General features: G+C 42.3%; 3 long non-coding RNA genes across 3 annotated transcripts in view; 2 read left to right on the top strand and 1 right to left on the bottom strand.

The window, feature by feature from the left end:
* The window catches only part of LOC102080661 (uncharacterized), a 125,730-nt gene that overhangs the window by 53,600 nt on the left and 59,880 nt on the right, over positions 1-12,250 (bottom strand). The window lies entirely within an intron of this gene.
* Positions 4,774-5,127, top strand: LOC109202697 (uncharacterized). The gene is made up of 2 exons (XR_002062642.2): positions 4,774-4,884; positions 5,048-5,127. It is a non-coding gene; the product is annotated as an uncharacterized LOC109202697 (long non-coding RNA).
* On the top strand, positions 9,534-9,988 carry LOC112847054 (uncharacterized). Its single transcript, XR_003220365.1, has 3 exons — positions 9,534-9,655; positions 9,740-9,848; positions 9,931-9,988. It is a non-coding gene; the product is annotated as an uncharacterized LOC112847054 (long non-coding RNA).

A 12,250-nucleotide genomic window follows, 5' to 3' on the forward strand; every position in this document is an offset into this window, starting at 1 on the left:
AGTGCCAGGGAGTAGGGCTAAAGGAGCTGACATCACAAGGACGGGCTCTGTAATTCTCTCCCCCTCCTGAATCGATTTGGGCTCCCTCTCCGTAGGATTTGGTGTAGAGACAGCTGAAGCCATTGGTTCCACCTCCATTAATGGCCCCTTTGGCACTGGAGGGGTGAGCTGCTCTAGTCGCTGCACCCGTTTGTTAAGGTCACGGGACTCTGCTACAGTCACTTGCAGAGATCGCATCTGATGCTGGATATTAATCAGACAATCCTCCATTCTTCGCCATCTTATCTCCTCCACATCCGGCCTCCTTGTGTAGTGGGAGTTTGACGGTGCCATCATAACCTCCTCTGTTAGATTGGGTGACAGCCTTGGCCCACGGGTACGGTAGGACAACTCATAGTCCTCCAGATGTCCAGGGATTCGATGGCTCCTGCTAGGACGGGGACTTTGTGCATCATCCTGATCTCTGGAAGCAGCCATGTCATGCAGGTGCAGCACATCCGGCTCGAAGGACCACTTTGTACAGAATGGTGTACGTCAGTTTAATGCTGGGGTGTGCTGCAATAGTAACTATCCTCGGTCAGAAGGAGAGGCTGACATCCAGGGATTAGATTACCACAGGTGGAGTTTATTGGCGGTCAGATGGATGGTACAGGAAGGTATGGCATACAGTAGGAGGATGTGGAGGGGTGATATGGTGTGGTTTCTATGATTAAGAACAGGGCATAGGAAACAGAACAATAATAGAACAGGCATGAATACGGATCAAAGATTAAGAAAACTGGTAACAAATCCCTCCACCACAAATCAGTTTGATATCACTTACGGTTTCACATTTACTGAGGCACTACCCAAAAGGCGCCACAAGAGGGCACTCCAACACAAGAGATGACCCACTTATGATGATGCACCTAGTAAACAGTCAGCCCCCTACTTAACCACTACGTAATGCAGCGCTGTCACAGTGTACAAATTCACATCAATTGGCAGGTGGACCAAACAGAGCAAGAACAAGCCCAAAACAATCAAATAACTGGGCTGTAATAGCTATCGCTAACTAGCACATATGCTAACGGCCACTAAACCCAATACACACAAGTAGCAGGGTAAACTTCTTGAGCATGGAACATTAACTCACTTTTAATTGACGCACACCATCCCCAACAAATACAGGATGGGCTATTTGCTTCCCTTCCCAGCAGCTCTCTCCTCAATCGCCAGCCCAGGAACGAACAAACACCATCCAGCTCCGAAATCCCATGAATCCCATCACTGCCCAGAGGCTGCTGGGTAATGTAGTTCACCCTAACACAGGCTTTTCTACAGTGCCAGCTTACTGAGACTGTGGACTTTATCAGTGACCGTCATTCGTGGCCCCTGCTCATCCTCGTCCTGTCCTCTTTGACCTACTCTGCATTCAGTGTTGTAGCTCACTTACTGGGAGGAAAGTCTGACCTTGCTCATTATTGCTTCTACTTTCTGGACTACGTAGGGGTAGCACAGTATCAGTACAGCAGCGCTGTAGTCCACTTTTACTATGCTGTTTATGAAAGCGTCCATGGACTGGTGAGTGGTGTCTTCATGCCCACTGCCACAATCCTCAGCTGCCTTTCATGTTTTGGATGCTGCTACGGCAAATACTGCAACCACAGCCTACCAACGTGGGTGCGTTAAGGATATAACATATTAAGGATTGTCCATTAACATAAAACTGTTGTCGGAACCATTCTGAATTTCACCAGAGAAACATACACACAGACACACAGATATATGAAGAGAGAGAGAGTATGCATAGTATGCAAACAGCTACCAAACAGCCATTATAATTTGTCATACAATGAAATAGGACAAATCAACAATTGACAATAACTAATTAATATTGTGCTGAACACAGTCCAAAAGATTCAGTAAGCTACATCAGTGTCTACTGTTTACTATCATAGCCAAGTGACACTTCACTATCCCTACTAATTGATGTTATCTTGTTGTATCTCTGTTGTGGTCAGTGCTATCCTCTATGCCTTTACATGCTGGGGCAGCAGGTTGAGGGTCACAGATGCCAACAGACTATATGAACTGATCCACAAGGCCAGTAATGTTGTGGGGATGGAGCTGGACTCCGTTAGGATGGTGTATGAGAGGCAGATGTTGTCCAAGATAAAGACATTGTTAGATAATACCTCCCACCCACTGCATGACATGACATGCTGGCTAGTCACAGGAGCACGTTCAGTGAGAGACTGAGTTGACCAAAAAGCACCACTGACCGACAGAAGAAATCATTCCTGCCTGTGGCCATCTCCCTGTACAACTCCTCCATCTAAAACACTGTGAACACTGCAATAGTTACATCCTTTTTACACACACTCTTTTCTACTCTGGAATATTCTTGTCAGTTTTCTTGATATTTATTTATAATCCCCTCTGTTAATCCTTGATATTTATAATTGAGTGACCTGTATATATTAGTGCTATTTCTTAAATGTGTAAAATCTGTAACATAATGTATTGTTTGGAGTTTAGTCTGTTACTGTTACTTTTTTTTTTTTTTTTTTTTTTTACCATTTCTTCTTGGAGCAACTGTAACCCACATAATTTCCTTAGGGATTAATAAAGTATTCTGAATATGATTCTGATTGTTGCAGGATGACCTGCCATTATCCAATGACACATCTGGTTACCTGTATCATTTGTTCGTTTCTTCTCCTCTTCTTTTCTCTTTTTTCTAAACTGAGCACCTGATGGCTTTGAACTTTTACTTGTCCATCTTCCACTGGTTTTAATTTTGCACTCCAGTATGAACACCCATCCCCCAACCCGAGGATCACCACAACATAACCTAACAGACCTACACCTTAGTTCACAGATTCACTTTGTCTATTTCTGGGATTTCGCACAACCCAGGATTCAAATCATGAATACATAATGGGCTTGGATTTACAACATTATGAATGAAAAGCGCTCTATTTGGAAGCAGCAGGGGCTCCTCCCCTTTCGACAGGTTGTGTGTGAGATATTAAATCATCAAACTGTAAAATATAAATTTTAAATTGTTATTGATCCCTTTACCCCGAGTCCTAAAGTGTATATTTATTTTCTTACTCTTCTTATATTTATTGTTTGTTTACTTGCACTGCTGTAACTGGAGCCTCGTTCTCTCGTCTCTCTATATACTGGACTGTATGTAGCGGAGATGACAATAAAGTTTACTTTGACTTCAGCAGCGCGCAGGCGCACCGAGGGCTCTCGCGCTCACTTTTCGCGTATAGAATTTCGAAAAAACATCGGTGCAAATTATAAGTCTGTATCATAATGTCTGGTGTTTTCGTGTTTATTGGTTTGTTTCTATTTTGTTTTATTTTGCGAGTTGGTTATTAGATGCTGCTCCAGCCAGCCAGAGAATCCCCCGCCGCCCCGCCCTCTCCTCCCTGTGCCGCAAGCAGCAGGCGCACCTCGCAAACAAGGGCGCCCTTACTCCCAGCAAATGGGCGATAGAAAACCAATTGGTGCCCATGCCATCCCCAAACTGCGCTGGCATGATGTCGGGGCAGCATGAGTACGAGTAAATTTTTTTATTTGCCGATGCCCGTGATGCCGCCCCCCACCACGATGCCGCCCCGGGCAACCGCCCGTGTTGCCCGTATCAAAAACCGCTACTGATTACTTCTATCCAGTATTCTTTGGGTGAAATTCCCAGGGTGGCGTTGTCTGTTAAATTGTGATGACTGTTTATTCCATCCCCACCTCCTGCTGCCGCACTAACATTACTGTTGTTGTCCAGGTTTTACATTTAAAGTTAAGAGTAAATGTAAAGCAACTCAAACATTAGAAAGTCAAACTAACCGCATCACCTAGCTGGGTTAACTTCTCTTTATCAAAGCAAAGGATTAAAATGACAGAGTGACAGTTTCATATTCAGTTTAACACATTACACAGTGAAACTTAACTTCCTATACATGTATCTTCCTCTTCATGTATGGGTATGCTGTGTCTTTTGGCATGAGAAATTACATGCAATCATTTGCAATATTATTTACAACACAAAGTGTATTTTAGTACTTTGTGTTGTCTCTACAGCATGCTGGTGTCCTTAATCACAAGTTCAAGTTTTTTTTCTTTTGTGAGAGCAGAAAGCTGCAGAGGTGTTAAAACTGTTTTCTGTATCTGGTTTATGATGGAAACACGTCTGTGGTGTCAAAGAATCTCCAGGCTGATGCTTTGTGAGCATGAACAGCTGTAATGATGTCGACCTTACTCTGGTGTCAAGCTGCAGCTGCTCTTTGTATCAATGTAAAGGATCATGATATTTCAAAGACAGCAGTACCAAGCACTGTTTCATGGGAATTTGTAGTTCTTGTGTTGTGTGTCAGGGGCTTTAAACTGATTTTAACAGCTGTTATCTGTTGGTTTTACTCTGGACTGTTAGATTTGTATTGTTGATTGTCATTTATGCTTAGAAATATGGTTTTACTGTGTAAAGCTCCATCTGGGCTGAGAGTGGACTGTTCCATTAATGATGTTCTTAAGACAAAATACTCATTCTGTGAGCTGAAAAAAGCCATTTCTGATCTCTTTATATGTTCATGGCTTTTAAGTATGGTGTTATTATAGTGCTCAGAATAGAGGCACTAAAATGACGCCATATTTAAGACTCCAAGTTTGAAGAGTCCTGCTTGGTTGCTGTTTAGTTTCCCTCAGCAGCTTTAACAGGACATTTATTACAAACGTGTGCAGATTAATGTTCACACCTGTTTCTACTCTGTGTAATGGGGAAGGCTTTAGGACCCAGGGGACCCAAGGGAGGGTATAAAAGAGGAAGTAGCAGCAGGTGCTCTTCTTCTGTCATTTGCACTGATGAGCGGCTGTGAACAATGGTTGTGTGAGTAGGTGAAGAGCCAGAGAAGCTTTAATTTTCTTCTACACAAACGGTTGTTTTAAACCTCTACAGCTGAGGTTCGAGGTACAGGCTGTTTTTCTTTTAGTGCTTTTTTTTTTTTTTTTTTAAATTCGTTGAAATGTATTTGATGTTTATTGTATTTTATGTTTTTAGTAGTGATTTTAGAAGACAAGCCAGGTGTGCAGCAAACACAGTTGTCTGCTGGAGGTATGTTAACTTAATATATTTGACATTAAAAACAAAAGTATATTTATGCACTACAATCTAATTTATATTGTATTGCCTCCTGCAGGACAGGCTGCACATGTGAATTTGTCACTGTTTTTTCCTCCTCCTTTTGTTGCATTTTTCTCCCAAGTTGGTTTTAGAGTAGGGTCACCTTTTAAAGCTGTTTTTTATGCCGACTTTGTTTTTATTTCTACTGGGCTGGTGCAATATTAGTCGGGCAATGTGCAATCCCTGAGCTGGGCTCTTACCTTAGGGAAATTAGGTCTTTTAAAGGTGCGCTGTGTGGATTTGCAGTGAATAACTTTTATTAAGAGTGATTTTAGTGCCACCAATTATTGCCTGAACTAAAACACTTAGTGCATGCGATAAGTGTTCTGTTGGGCTCGTATTTATTTGGGGTGGATTTGTTTCTTTTAAAGCAACGAGCATCTGGGACCACCGGGGTAGAGTAAGCCCTCAGGTGATAATTGCATTGCTAGCAGGTTGCACCAATAAGACTGTGTTGTGGTCAGTAGGGACCTTTTCCATTTTGATGTCTTAGGCCTTTTGCAAACCCTTTTTCTTTTAAAATAATAAACTTTAACGTATCTGACTGATATCGACCCTCTTGTCCCGTTTATTCTGGGCTCGTTCTTGTAAGAGCTCTGGGCCTGAAAGTTTGCATGAGTAGTATAGAGGCCCTTAGCGGTTACTTGGTGGCTTTTACACGCTACATCTGTTCCAGTCATTCAGTGATGATGTTATTGTGCTTTAATGGACTTCAGGAGCTCATCAACGCAGAACTCCTGTTGCCTAACAGTGAATCTCATGTTTTCTAACATCCTTTAATAACTTTCATAAGTTTTGCTACATTTGAAACATTTTTACAGCCTTCAGTTATAAGAGTCATTCCTACCTGAGAGAAACAGAATCAAACCCAACCAAAATAATCCAGCTTCTGCCAAGATCATGATTGTTGTAGCTTCTAGTCCAAAAGTTGTTTGTTTGAATCTTTAAAAGCTGAATGTGCTCACAGGAAAGGCTGAAAACAGAACTGACAGTTATAAACATCACTGCATCTAAAGATACACTCTTTGCAGCTTTAACAGCATTAAATCACTTCCTCCTTTTTAGAAAGAACACACCTCTAGTAAGAAATAATGCATTGCAACAACTTAAGCAAGGACAGACCACAAATACACACATAGAAGGATAATTAGAGAGGCGGTGACAATATCTGGGGAGAACGAGACACAAGTGAGTGAAATCACTGCAGATTCGCCAAATATGTTGGACTAAACACAAAGCGCAAGAGATGGGAGGCTATAAAAATAAAACCGGAAATGACTAACACCAAGACACAGACTCAAACATATAGACTAGACACAGACACAAGATTAAAGGAGCAAAACGCTTTGTAAACAGGCCACAGAGACCCAACTCAGACATGACTTAAGAACCAAGACCAGAAGGTAAAATGCAAGTAGTGAGTGAAAGAGGATATCATAAAAGACAGAGAACATTATTGTTATAGTGTAGCTTTCACATTTAAAGTTCATATAAAATGACTCAAATATTAGAAACGCAGTCTAAATGCATCAGCTAACTGGGTCAACTTCTCCTTTTCAGATTTAAGTGATGAAAATTAAGGCAGCAATGACATATGTTCAGCTGTTTAACACATTGCACCCTGAAATTTCCTTTATTTTATGTCTTTTCTCTCTGTCTAAGCTGTTGGTTTAAACATGAAAATTAATGCATCTGGAGTGCAGAATGACTCAAAATCCCTGAAATGTTTCTGTCAACATATTTTGGGCAGTTTGTCCAAGTAGAGTTGCACATGCGCAAATGGGCAGTTGATTTGGTAGTGATGGGCAGCTCAACCAATCAACTCAATCTGGAAGATGATAAACGCACATTGGCCCTATCGATGGGAAATTTGAATATTAAAAAATAACAAGACGGAACAGTCAACCGGTGTTCTGGGAATTTCTCCTACCCCGTAAACCGTTTTACCCGTTTTTGAGCATGTGCGCGCATGCGCACAACACAAAAAGGGAAGCAAAGTGCATCCGGCTGTGATTTAATGCTACTCCATTGTCATATTTGCAGGAAAATAGGTAAGTAGTAGGTATTAGTACTTTTTATTGACGTTGATACTTGATTTTTTTTTTTTTTTTAAGCCTTTGTGATTGTCATATTTTGGGGGGTATAATAAATTGGTCCATATTTCTAGAAATGAGAGCTGCTCCATCCAAAGTGGGATGGATGCCGTCTCTCCTAACAAGACCAGGTTTCCTCCAGAAGGTTTGCCAATTATCTATGAAGCCCACATCGTTTCTGGGACACCACTCAGACAGCCAGTAATTTAAGGAGAACATGCGGCTAAACATGTCACTCCTGGTCTGATTGGGGAGGGGACCAGAGAAAACTACAGAGTCCGACATTGTTTTGGCAAAGTTACACACCGATTCAATATTGATTTTAGTGACCTCCGATTGGCGTAACCGGGTGTCATTACTGCCGACGTGAATTATGATCTAACTGTATTTACGTTTACCCTTAGCCAGCAGTTTTAAATTTCCTTCAATGTCGCCTGCTCTGGCCCCTGGAATGCAATTGACTATGGTTGCTGGTGTCTCTAGCTTCACATGTCTGAGAACAGAATCACCAATTACCAGAGTTTGACCCCCAGCGGGTGTGTCGAAAGTGAAGAACAACATGCAGTTAAAGAAACTGCACAAGAAAACATTGCGAAGTCACAAGACAAGCAAAAGGTTGCATATGCCAAGCGGGTCCTGAAAAAGTACAAAAATGCTGTGTACAATGTAGGCGATCAAATTCTGCTTCTAAATATGAGGAAACGTGGGCGAAAAGGAGGAAGACTTGAACCGACTTGACATCAGTGGAAAATGTGTTAGACTGAAAAACGCTTGTGGCCCGTTGGCCCTTGTCCGCTTGTGGCCCGTTGGCCCTTGTCCGCTTGTGGCCCGTTGGCCCTTGTCCGCTTGTGGCCCGTTGGCCCTTGTCCGCTTGTGGCCCGTTGGCCCTTGTCCGCTTGTGGCCCGTTGGCCCTTGTCCGCTTGTGGCCCGTTGGCCCTTGACCGTGATTTTCAAATGGCAACTGTTATTACTAAAACCTATCATATTTTGTTTTTTAGTGAAGTGGCTTTGGGCTGCAAAAGACACCGGGCGTGTGGAGGCAGTCGTTGGGCCATACAAATTGTATGACTCTTCTTTTCGCACACTGGAGGACAGTGGGTGGCTTTCTGATGAGGTAAGGGAAGTAATCATTTTTGGTCCTAGTGGTCTGTAAAAATCTTCTTTTAATCCAAACAGGTCATTGATGCATACCTGCACTGCCTCATTAGGAAACAAAAGGCAAATAAGAACGTATGCCGGTTATTTCACAAAAGTATTTTATACAATTTTGTAATGTCTTGATGCATTCTCAATCATCCAGGAAAGTAAATCTCCAGAAGTTGAATCTGTTCATCTGGACGTAGCGTTTTGTGGGAGAAACGTTTCGTCACTCATCCAAGTGACTTCTTCAGTCTCAGCTGACTGAAGGTTTCCCCAAACCTTATAAACAGTACATTTGCATAATGACTGAAACCAGCCCACTGAAGGAACAATGGGCTGGGAGGTCAGTTCCTTAATCATAATTATGCAAATTCCCATGACCATTGATCAACAATCACTGACCAAAACCCACTGATCAAAGACCACTGATCAATGGCCATGAGTACCATTTACAGAGAGTTGGGGAATGGCTGCAATCACTTGGATGAGTGACGAAATGTTTCTCCCACAAAACGCTACGTCCAGATGAACAGATTCAACTTTTGGAGACAATTTTGTAATCTTTTAAAAAGAACTCTTGCATTTTTCAGAAACCCGTGTATCAGTTGTCTTGCGTTGTTGCAACCTCTGTTTTCTGGGAAGTTTAAATGTGTCAGCAAGGTAATATAGATGTTATATAGGTCATATAGTGCATGTTATGTAAATGAATCTAAACCTTTATAAACTTAAAAATATTCCACAGATGTTGTTTCCGGCTGAGGACATTTGGTTGTGCCCACTGAACTTCGGTGCACACTGGATCCTTGTGGTACATGTTCACACCTCATGTGTTTTTTCTTTTGTTTTATTCTTTTTAGCAGCATATTCTTATTTTGAAAATGCTTACAATTATGTTTACTTAAGTGAGTGTAATACACATATTCTACCAATACAATTTTTATTTTAGGTTGTCAAAATCTCCTCACAATCTGTACTGCTGTTAGACCCTCTTAGAAATGAAGGTTGTTATGAAAGGAAAATTATGCGTAACTGAAGGTATTCATCATTCATTATCTGTTTTGGGTTGTTTGGTTTGTGGGTTTTTTTTATTTGGAGCAAAATGCTGGCTACATTTTAAAAACTTGTTTTATTTTTATTAGGAATATTCTGAAGATGAAAGGAAAGGAAGAGTCCCGAGTGGATTGGAAAATGGAGACTCTACCACACAACAAGCAGATGGACTCCAGCAGTTGTGGAGTTTTAGTGTTGAAGGTAAAATTTAATAAGCAATTGTATTGTATTGTATTTAACTAGAATTAAGTTAATCAATTGCAATTACTGTAACATATTTTACAGTTTGCCGAACACTACCTTATGAGTGGAGAGGTTACTAGGGTGCTGTCCACTCCAGAAGCCATTGGGCTGCAACGCACTGAAATTGCTTGCGAACTGCTAGAACATCAAAGTAAGTTGAGTCATGTGCTTTTGTATTGCAATAGCACTCTGTTTTGTTTAAAAACTGTTAGGTTGAACGCCAGTGTTTCTAGGTAATGCTGATGACTGCTGTGTGGTTTGTTCCATGCTGGAAGCTGATCCTGAGTCCAGTATGATTGAAATGGTAAAACAAATAAACCACAAATGCAATAATACAGTGGCTTGGAATAGTATTCGGCCCCCTTGAACTTTTCCACATTTTGTCACATTACAGCCACAAACATGAATCAATTTTAATTGTAATTCCACGTGAAAGACCAATACAAAGTGGTGTACACGTGAGAAGTGGAACGACAATCATACATGATTCCAAACAATTTTTACAAATGAATAACTGAAAAGTGGGGTGTGTGTAATTATTCAGCCCCCTGAGTCAATACTTTGTAGAACCACCTTTATCTGCAATTACAGCTGAATGCAATCTGACAAAATGTGGAAAGTTCAAGGGGGCCGAATACTTTTGCAAGCCACTGTAGTAATTATTTTGTCATGAAATTTGTAATGTTGGTTAACACACTTACACCCCCCCCCCCCCCCCCCTCTTCAGGTGCAGTGTGAGTTTTGTCTCAGATGGGCACATTTTGGATGTGCTCAATGAGAGCAGCCTGGTCAAGTACTTGTGCAACAAATGTGCATAATTTGTTATGAATACGGTTTCTTTTTCAGTTCTTTCTCCCTGTGTTCTGTTGGATCTATAAATGTCAAATATATGTATCTGTAAATATATTCAGTAAATATATACTATAACTATAATGGAGTGAGTTCATTGTTAAAGTTTATATAGTCAGGTGTTCCAATCACTTCAATGGTGACAGCTGTATAACTTAAGCACCTTGGCATGCAGACTGCTTCTACAAACAAGTGCCAAACCATGCTACCTTTGTTATTATAAACTAGAAGCGTACTGACGGGATCAAGACGCTCACTGGCTACTGTAACAGCAGTCTGGCGAGGCGGGAGCGGCTAGCCGGTCCAGCAGGCATGTGGTGTGGAGGTTAGCCAAATAACCCGAAGCCAGTCGGTTAAATCCAATAACAGACCTTTATTTGGTGTGGCAACAGTACACCTCATAAGCCAGGTCTCCACGGCTGTACTCGTCCGTGCATACGTGCGCGGAGGTTGGTATCGCCGGCGCCAGCTGGTCACAATAGTATGGTTTCTTTTGAGAGAAAGGAACATGAGCAGCATAGAATGGCTGCCGCTAACAACACACACCCCCTAGGAGACTCCCACAACTACTACAATAGTAGGGCAACCCCCCCTAGTGGTGCTATAACCCAAAAGGGTTGTTACACTACAAAGACAGTTGCACACAAACCAACTCCCCAGACATCACCTTACCTGACACCCTAAACCATTTCTTCGCCCGCTTTGACCAAGAAAACAGGGACACCATCACCCATCCTGCCATTACAGAGAGAGACAACGCTCCCATCCAGCTGGAGCAGCACCAGGTCAGAGCCACACTGCGCAGAGTCAACGCGAGGAAAGCAGCTGGTCCTGACGGTGTAGCCGGTAGAGTGCTTAAAGCATGTGCAGACCAACTAGCAGAGGTTTTCACCACCATCTTCAACCTCTCACTGCTACAGTCTGTAGTACCATCCTGCCTTAAGTCAGCCACCATCGTTCCAGTGCCCAAGAAGAACACAGTGAGCTGCTTGAATGACTATCGTCCAGTTGCTTTAACACCCATAATTGCCAAATGTTTCGAACAGCTCATCATGTCACACATTAAAGCTGCCATCCCTGCAAACCTCGATCCACACCAGTTTGCATACAGGGCAAACAGGTCGACAGAGGATGCCATAATAACAGCTCTTCACACAGCCCTCACACACCTGGACTGTAGTAACACCTATGTGAGAATGCTGTTTGTGGACTTCAGCTCTGCCTTCAATACAGTTCAACCCCACAAACTGGTTAATAAACTAAGCAACTTAGGACTCAGCAGCTCACTGTGCAGCTGGATACTGGACTTCCTGAGCAACAGACCCCAGAACGTAAGAATGGGAGAGCACACCTCCTCCACCCTCATTCTGAATGTGGGTGTCCCACAGGGGTGTGTCCTCAGTCCCCTCTTATACTCTTCACCCATGACTGTTCACCAATCCACACCAGTAACACCATTATAAAATTTGCTGATGACACCACTGTCATAGGACTGATCGACAACAACGATGATTCAGCCTACAGAGAGGAGGTTCAGCATCTGAAGCAATGGTGTGACGACAACAACCTGCATCTGAACACAGCCAAGACCAAGGAGATGGTAATCGACTTCAGAAGAACAAAGCGATCTGAGCACTCTACCCTCTACATTGATGGGGAGGAGGTAGAAAGCTTTAAGTTCCTCGGAGTCCACATCTCGGCCGA

The sequence above is a fragment of the Oreochromis niloticus genome, linkage group LG6, assembly GCF_001858045.2.
Source record: "Oreochromis niloticus isolate F11D_XX linkage group LG6, O_niloticus_UMD_NMBU, whole genome shotgun sequence".
NCBI lineage: Eukaryota > Metazoa > Chordata > Actinopteri > Cichliformes > Cichlidae > Oreochromis > Oreochromis niloticus.